Consider the following 7309-nt stretch of genomic DNA (forward strand, 5'->3'; position numbering starts at 1 on the left):
GCAACATTTGAAAGCCTAGGTTTTTCCACTGCAGTTTTTCCCCCAGCGGATTCATTTGCAAGGGCATTATTACAATCTACACCCTAACATCGAAACAAAATGAGCACATTTTGAATACCAGGGCAGTAGCCTCTTGCCAGGCTCCAGCGCTAAAAGCTGTACTCGCCGAGTTTATAAACATCCCCCAAATCCCTCAATGGAATTAAAGCCCTATGATTCACAACACAGAGGGCATTCAAAGAACAGCTCAAGATAGATAGTGAAGGCGGAGCCTTGTTTACACCGTGATGTCCAAAGAGCATGACAAGGATTCAGACTCAGTATCCATGTTGCTGTATCACTGTCAGGACCAGGAGCAGACTGAAGTGTAAGAATATTAGTCACAGGCATTGATAACATGCTAAGTCTTTCAGCAGCAAAAGAACATGTCGGTAGGGGAAATTAAGCGTCAAATCCTATCAGGTCCGGCCCTAAGGCTCCTTCATGGCAGACACGCCGAGTGCCATGAGGTTTACTCTTTAGGGGATTTTCAAGTAAAATAAAAAAAGTGGTGTGCATGCTGTCTGGTAAGAGTGGGTACACTGTGGCCCATTAAAGATACACACTGATGCTGTTTTGTTCTGGCTTACATTCAGGCTTCTCTCCTCGCTGAGCCATTTACTGTGCTAGGACACTCCATCATAGAGGCAGCTGCAATGTAGTGTTTTTGTAGCTCCTGGTGTATCTCGTGGATAAAAAACCCTGCAGAAGTGTGAAAACATCAAAATAGGCACATCTGGAATAATACAGGATTGGGCACACTTCATTCTCAACATAGCACCGGTGTGGTGGAGACCTTCTTGAGACACGTTACACCGTCCAGCATCATCTCTGCAGTTATTCAAACTTGTTTTGATAGGTCACACAAAATTCTGGGTGTACAAGTAGCTACACTGCTGCCTGTGATTCTTGTATAACATACCCATTGGTGCCAATGGAACTTCCTGGCCAATAAAAAAGGTAAAAGAAGGCAGAGCTGTCCAACTAAATACAATTTCTCTCTTCCAAGCTAATACCGGTCCTGCTACTGCTCTGCAGTGCAGCACTAGGTATCTGAGTTCAGTTTACAGCAACAGCCACTTGATTCCATGGAGAGAAAAGCCTTGCTGTGTGATCCTCCTTAAGGAAGCAAGCCTCCCGACAAACATTTAGTTTATCATTTGGATACGCATTTGCTGACCCTATATTTTAAGAATCTTGCATTAAATATTTAATATAATTATGCAAATTAAACAAGCGCAAGCATGCACAAATTCTCTCGTACAGCACACTACATGTGATGCATCGAGTTTGTGGGATACCTGTGAAGAAAACTTGACACGTACTCCCAGATCCAAAAAGCGCACATGCTTGCTCCATCGTCTTATTGCTAATTTAGTGCATGGAGAAAATGGCATTCTGCTTTTCCAAACACCACTAGCATATAAAGAAATGGAATACGGAGCGCAGGTTAGAATCACATACACAACTTAGATCCTAACAGCTAGCAATCAGGCTACAGGTTAGTGATAAGATTGTCCATCTTTAGTGATGGCCAGGACTGATATACTGAGCAATGATATATTTTAGGCACTTATATAAAATAGTTGAGATTTCATCTTTTTGGCAGAAGTGGAGCTTGTGTGATACCAAAAGGAAATGCATGCCTATTCATGTGACCAAACGAAAGGCTGTAAACAGTTTTCTACCCAATTGCTCTCTTAATTTTACTTGATAATATGCCCCTTACTTTGGATAACTTAAATACTTAGGCTGTGAACCATTTTTTGAGAGTTATAAATTCTCCACCAGTTTTTTTTAATAAACAAGTCCTGAATTGAACAGGATTTAATTAATAAAACTCTGTGGCAGCCAGGGTCCAAACCAATCTCTTCAAAACTATTCAGGCACTGGAAAATGAGCACATGTCTTGCATTCAAGGTAACAGACTCATGGTGGAAAAAATCTAGCTGGGCAACTGGGAGGATTTGTCTTTGTCACAATATTTCCAGGACCGTTGCCTTTCCTGGATGATGCAGAAACTCCCTCCAGAGTGCCAGCACCCACTGCTCTGATCCTTCTCTTCTGGTCCTTACAGACCAATCCCAGCTTCTCCTTTCAGTTGAATCCCAGGGGTGATGCATGTTAAACCCACAGCTAATCATCTTATTTGATTGGCCACTCTGCTGCTGCTCTGAAGAAAGCTGAAACAATGCTACCCTCCTATGGTCCACCGTGATAATGCAGCAATACATTCCATAGGCTTCCCGCAGGAAAATGCAAGCCAGCTGTTTCGTTTGATCCCATCCAGTTAATGTCTTCCTTTACTAGCCAAGAAGCTCACATTAGGTTTTTACGTTTGGGGAAAAGACATGAAATTTTCATTATGAATACAACTGGTCTCATTGCTGCCTATGCCTCTAGTTCTGATCAGCTGGAAAAGGGGCACAAAGTTATGACTTCTCTTTTGCCACATCCCCAACCATTCAGACCATAGCCTGCAGAAGGAAAACTTTGTTTCGTGCACATTTATACACGTCCCTTAAAAGGGGAATCGTGTCACTTTGAGAAGCGCCTGGAGAATATATCGTAGCAGTTACTAAAGTTGCCTGGGTTGCATCACACATACGGACACCTGAAGCCTGTCTGGATAAGCGCTGGTGTACTGGGTTTAAGGGACAGACTCATAGTAGCAAGGAAAAGTTCACAACCTTTAAGGAAGGATCTTAAGTGATTAGTAATACTTCCTATAAATCAACCTGGCAGAATCCCTCTCCTTTTGACACATGCAATAGATCACCAGGAAAAAGAAGAGAATTTAACATGGAATTAGTGTAACCTATCAAAAATGTTTCCAATTTGGTCTCTTCATTTAAAGAGAAGCATGGAGAAAAACTCGTCCCCGGCCCAAAAAAACAAGCAAGTATGCTTGCCATAAAGCCTCAGGATCTGCCCAGCAACCTGTCCAGAAAAGGCATGCTGGTTAGCGAGATGGCCACAGACAAGGAGCCCCTGTGGGGAAGGAAGAGAGCAGGTTTTGTTTGCTCTGCTGCCATCTGATAGCAACCTGCTCCTCGCAGACCTGTCCTGCCACTCACCACTTCTGCAGGGGTAACGTTCCCCACTGTGTAGATGTCACAGGATTGTTCTCTCTCCTGCAGAAGCAAGGTCTCACAGCATCACATGCCACTATCAGAATGGTCACTGCCAAGATACAATCTGTACAGATCTTCCGCATCATTTCACCCATGGGGATCTGTGATTAAAACAGCATTTCACAATTTGCAGGCTGTCTCCCCTCCCTGGTGTATCCCCAGACACATTGGGGCGCCCGTGAAGTGGATAATGGGAGCAAGTAGCTTGGAGTGGGCAACTCAGCCCCAGGTTTACTTCACCTTCAAAGTGCCAGCTTGCCCCTTGAAAGCTGTACCACCAGGCTGTGTTTCAGCAACAGCCCTGAATGGCTCCAGCACCTAAGTCTGCGTGCTCAGGCAGCTGCCCCGTGCCTCTAGCTTCCCTGTTCCTGTACCACTCAGGTAGGCAACCGGAGCATGAGCTACTCACGAAGGCCTCAGGCCATGCTGGATGTGCCCTTTGGTGGGCAGGGATCCCCAAACAGATAGAGGAGGGGGGCGTGGAATACACAGGCCCTAATTAAAGCTGCATACGAGCATGGATAGAATGGAGCATGGACACAGGGATAAGCATGGGGGTTGCCCACAGAAGCCTGCAGGAGACTGGGAAACATTGGTTTAGCCCTCCCTGAGTGGACAGCAAGGTCTTTCCCTTGACAACTGGTCACCTCACAAAAGCCTATTCACAATGAGCTTCTGGAGGGGAGCATGGGGCTGGGAAGGGCACATGCATCAGGGGTGGAACAGCTGGGCTATTTGGAAGCTTAACTGGTGCCTGCCACAGGAGTGGGCCGGGGCCAGATCAGTAATGGGGTACCTTTTCCTTTGGGGCTGCTGTGTTGTACACTAATACTTCAGCTTTCGTTCCAAAGTAAATCCAGCCTCCGGCCCATCCAAACAGACGCAAGCCCTTTCTACACTTGAAAATACCCTTTCAGCAGGCGTTTGGCAATAGTCAGCTCAGCTGTAGCTGTGCCAGTGCCAGTAGCACATATAAGAACCAACTGTGCTTGGCACTGCCTTGGCTACACTGGTTGCTGAAAAGCTGCTACTTCCTAGTGCAGACAGGGCCAAAACCTTCAGGGGGATGGATGCAAACCGATGCTGTGTGACTGGCTGCAGCCAGCCTGCAACAACAGGCTTGGGAACCTGCAGTGGGAATTGGTTTCACTGATCCCAAGGTTTGATACAAAGCATAGAGATTTAAATGCATTGGCAACCATTTAAGTGCTGATAAACCACACGAGAGGGACTATTGCATTAGATGAAGTCCTCCAGTGCAGAGGCCCAGCACCAGATTTATATACTACTAATTAAGTTCCACTTCACCCAGGCCCAGGCCTTAAACAGGCCTTCTGGACAGGGCAGGATCACATTCCTTGTGAAGCCTCACACAATCCACACAACATTTTGATATCACGAGAGCATAAGGTTTTAGACTTCAAGAAGACTGCAAAAGATCATCTCCTCTCTTCCTCTGTCTGACCACTGGCTGCCCCTCCATCACTCCTGGCTCCAGGCACCACTATGGATCAGCCTTCTAAAGAAAGGACCGCATGAGCCGAGCACTGGGGAAAACAGGATAAGCTTTACACCAACTTGACCACAGCAGGCTGTTCCAAGGAAGTCAGGGGAAGTCTCAGTTCCCTACAAGCTGTAAATATCAAGATGGGCCAAAGCTCTAAGATACAGCAGACCTCAACCTCCTGCAGGATGTTCCGTAATGCAAATATGATCCTTAGGTTTTATACCCACCTTTCTGCCAGGAAAAGCTACCATCCCCCTTGCCAGAAATAGAGAAGCTGATCACAATATTCATCTAACTTATCTCCATGAACAACACTGCTGCTGATTTTGAGATGCCTGGGACCAGCTTGGCAAGGACAGGATGACTCGATATTGTTCTCTTCTGACACCAGCTGCTATGATTTACCACAATGAGCATCCAATTCAGTAAGAAACATTTCCAAAAAAGTAACTCTACGCAGACCACTGTCTAGTTCTTAAACGCCTCATCCCACTTCATCCCCTCTGAAAGAGGTACACAAATAAAGCCACAGAAATATCATTAAAATGTCAGCTTGTTTTTTGTTCACTTACAATTCCTACCAGGGACGTTCTTTAGCAAATGTTTAATAAAACTCTGTGTAAATTAGACTCCCAATTGATTTCATTTTACGTGCAGTTTAACAGATTTGTTTTGGAACACTTCTTTCTTTTATAGCATTTGGCATCTTAGGGGCAAGGAAGTGAACAGTTTTTAGCTAGATATATCCAACACCTAAAACCCTGCAAAGAGATTTGAAAGGCAAATGAAAACTGAATGCCGTTAGCTGTGCCAATAAACTTGCCACTAATTTTGAGGTGGCTGGGGTTTCTGGGATTTGGAGATTCCTTTTTGTCTCTGGAAAAAAGAACAGGCCTCTTACCATCTAAGCACCAGTACAACCGTTTCTAACAAAGGATTAATTTTCATGTTTTCCAACAGAATCTCTTCTGGAGAAAAATGTTCCTGTCATATGAACATCAATGCAGCTATAGTAAACAATCATCTTTTAAATGAAAAGCTACTGGATGGTTTGTAGACAATTTTAGGGACATGGACATTTTGGGGAATTTTAACACAGACTTAAAACAGGAGCAAGAGCAGGACATTCATTAGTTATGCTACAACAACTCCACTTTTACTTGATACTTTCTGGATAATTCTTCCCAGGGTCTAAAACCTTCCATACTTGCTTTCAGCTCAGGGGTCTTTTAAAAACTCAGAGGAAAACCATTCAGCTGTCTGTGTAACGGTGAGCCTGAAAAGGTAAAATTCAAAACATTCAAACTCTTCATAACTCAAACGTAACTGGTCAAAGGGCTCCAAAATTTGCCCTGTTCCAATCTCTGAGGATTAAATGTTGATATTTTTAAAAGTTACAAGCAACCAAATGAGTCGCTGTAGGCTCAAAGGAGATCGAAAAACCAGAGGGCTGAGCAAAGTACGCATTTTCCCTCCCTTGCCCAAAGAGGGTCTTTGAAGCATAGCAAATTCAGACCGGTTTCATACTTGATGAGAAATTGTTAGGAAAGCTGGTTTAAGAATAAAGATGTGCAGGCTGAGAACAAAACAGGTACAAAATAACTACAGCCCCTTGGATCCTACAGCCTTTGCAACTCTGCAGCTTATTGCATTTTGCACCTTTCATAGTCATCGTCTCTTTGCATCGGGGAGATAGTGTCCCAGCATACATTTAATCAGCTGCTGCCCTGTTGACCCAGCCTTGGGGGAAGAAAGCTCAGTTGTGTGTGTTGAGGCCACCGCACTTGTTCAAGAGCAGAGGTCTCAACACAGGTCTCCCATCCTACTCGCCGTCACTGACAGGGAATCTTCAAAGTGTGCACACGGGGTCTCCCCTGCCTTCTGCCGCCCTTCGGTTTATTAAAAACAAGCAGCCCAATGTTAAATGTCTCCGACTAGAGTACGTATCACGCACATCACTGGAAACTGAAGGTTTTAAACTGAACAGCATCGAAGCCAGGCAGTGAAAGCTAGTTTCCATAGGAACATTTAACAGCTTCTCACAGGATATCCTGTATGCGTTTAGATACATACTTAACAATATAAAAATCAAAACAAATATACGTAATGTGGGCAGCCTGAAACACTAAGTGATACTTCACTGTAGCATCCCACGTATAGTCCATGACTGGAAACTGGAGGGCTTACAGTATAGGGAACAGTGGATCTCTCTCTCCCTCTCGAGAGCTATGTATTCAATATTAGCATTCATACGTATTAATGAGTAGAAATAACCGTGAATTGTCTCCAAACCCAGTCACTTAGTAGCACAAGTTCTTAAGGGGCCACAGACAATTCCAGTGAAATACTAGCACATGCCTTATGACTACAAGCCATTGTGTGCCCAAAGTCAATAGAAGTGATCAGAACCACAAGAATATTTGCCATATGTTCTTGACAGGAATTTTTCATGCTCTCTCTCACAAGACACACAAAGCAGCAGCAACCAGAGCCACCCAAGTTCTCTTTGATGGAGGACTGAAAGGGCGAGACATTCCTAACTGAGCTTTCTTCGCATCAACTTGAAGTTTATTTTCCACCCTGCACAGCTGGATGCATACCAAGAAAGGGATGAAGACCCTCCACTCTT

This window comes from Alligator sinensis, unplaced genomic scaffold (genome assembly GCF_000455745.1).
Source record: "Alligator sinensis unplaced genomic scaffold, ASM45574v1 scaffold210_2, whole genome shotgun sequence".
Lineage (NCBI taxonomy): Eukaryota > Metazoa > Chordata > Crocodylia > Alligatoridae > Alligator > Alligator sinensis.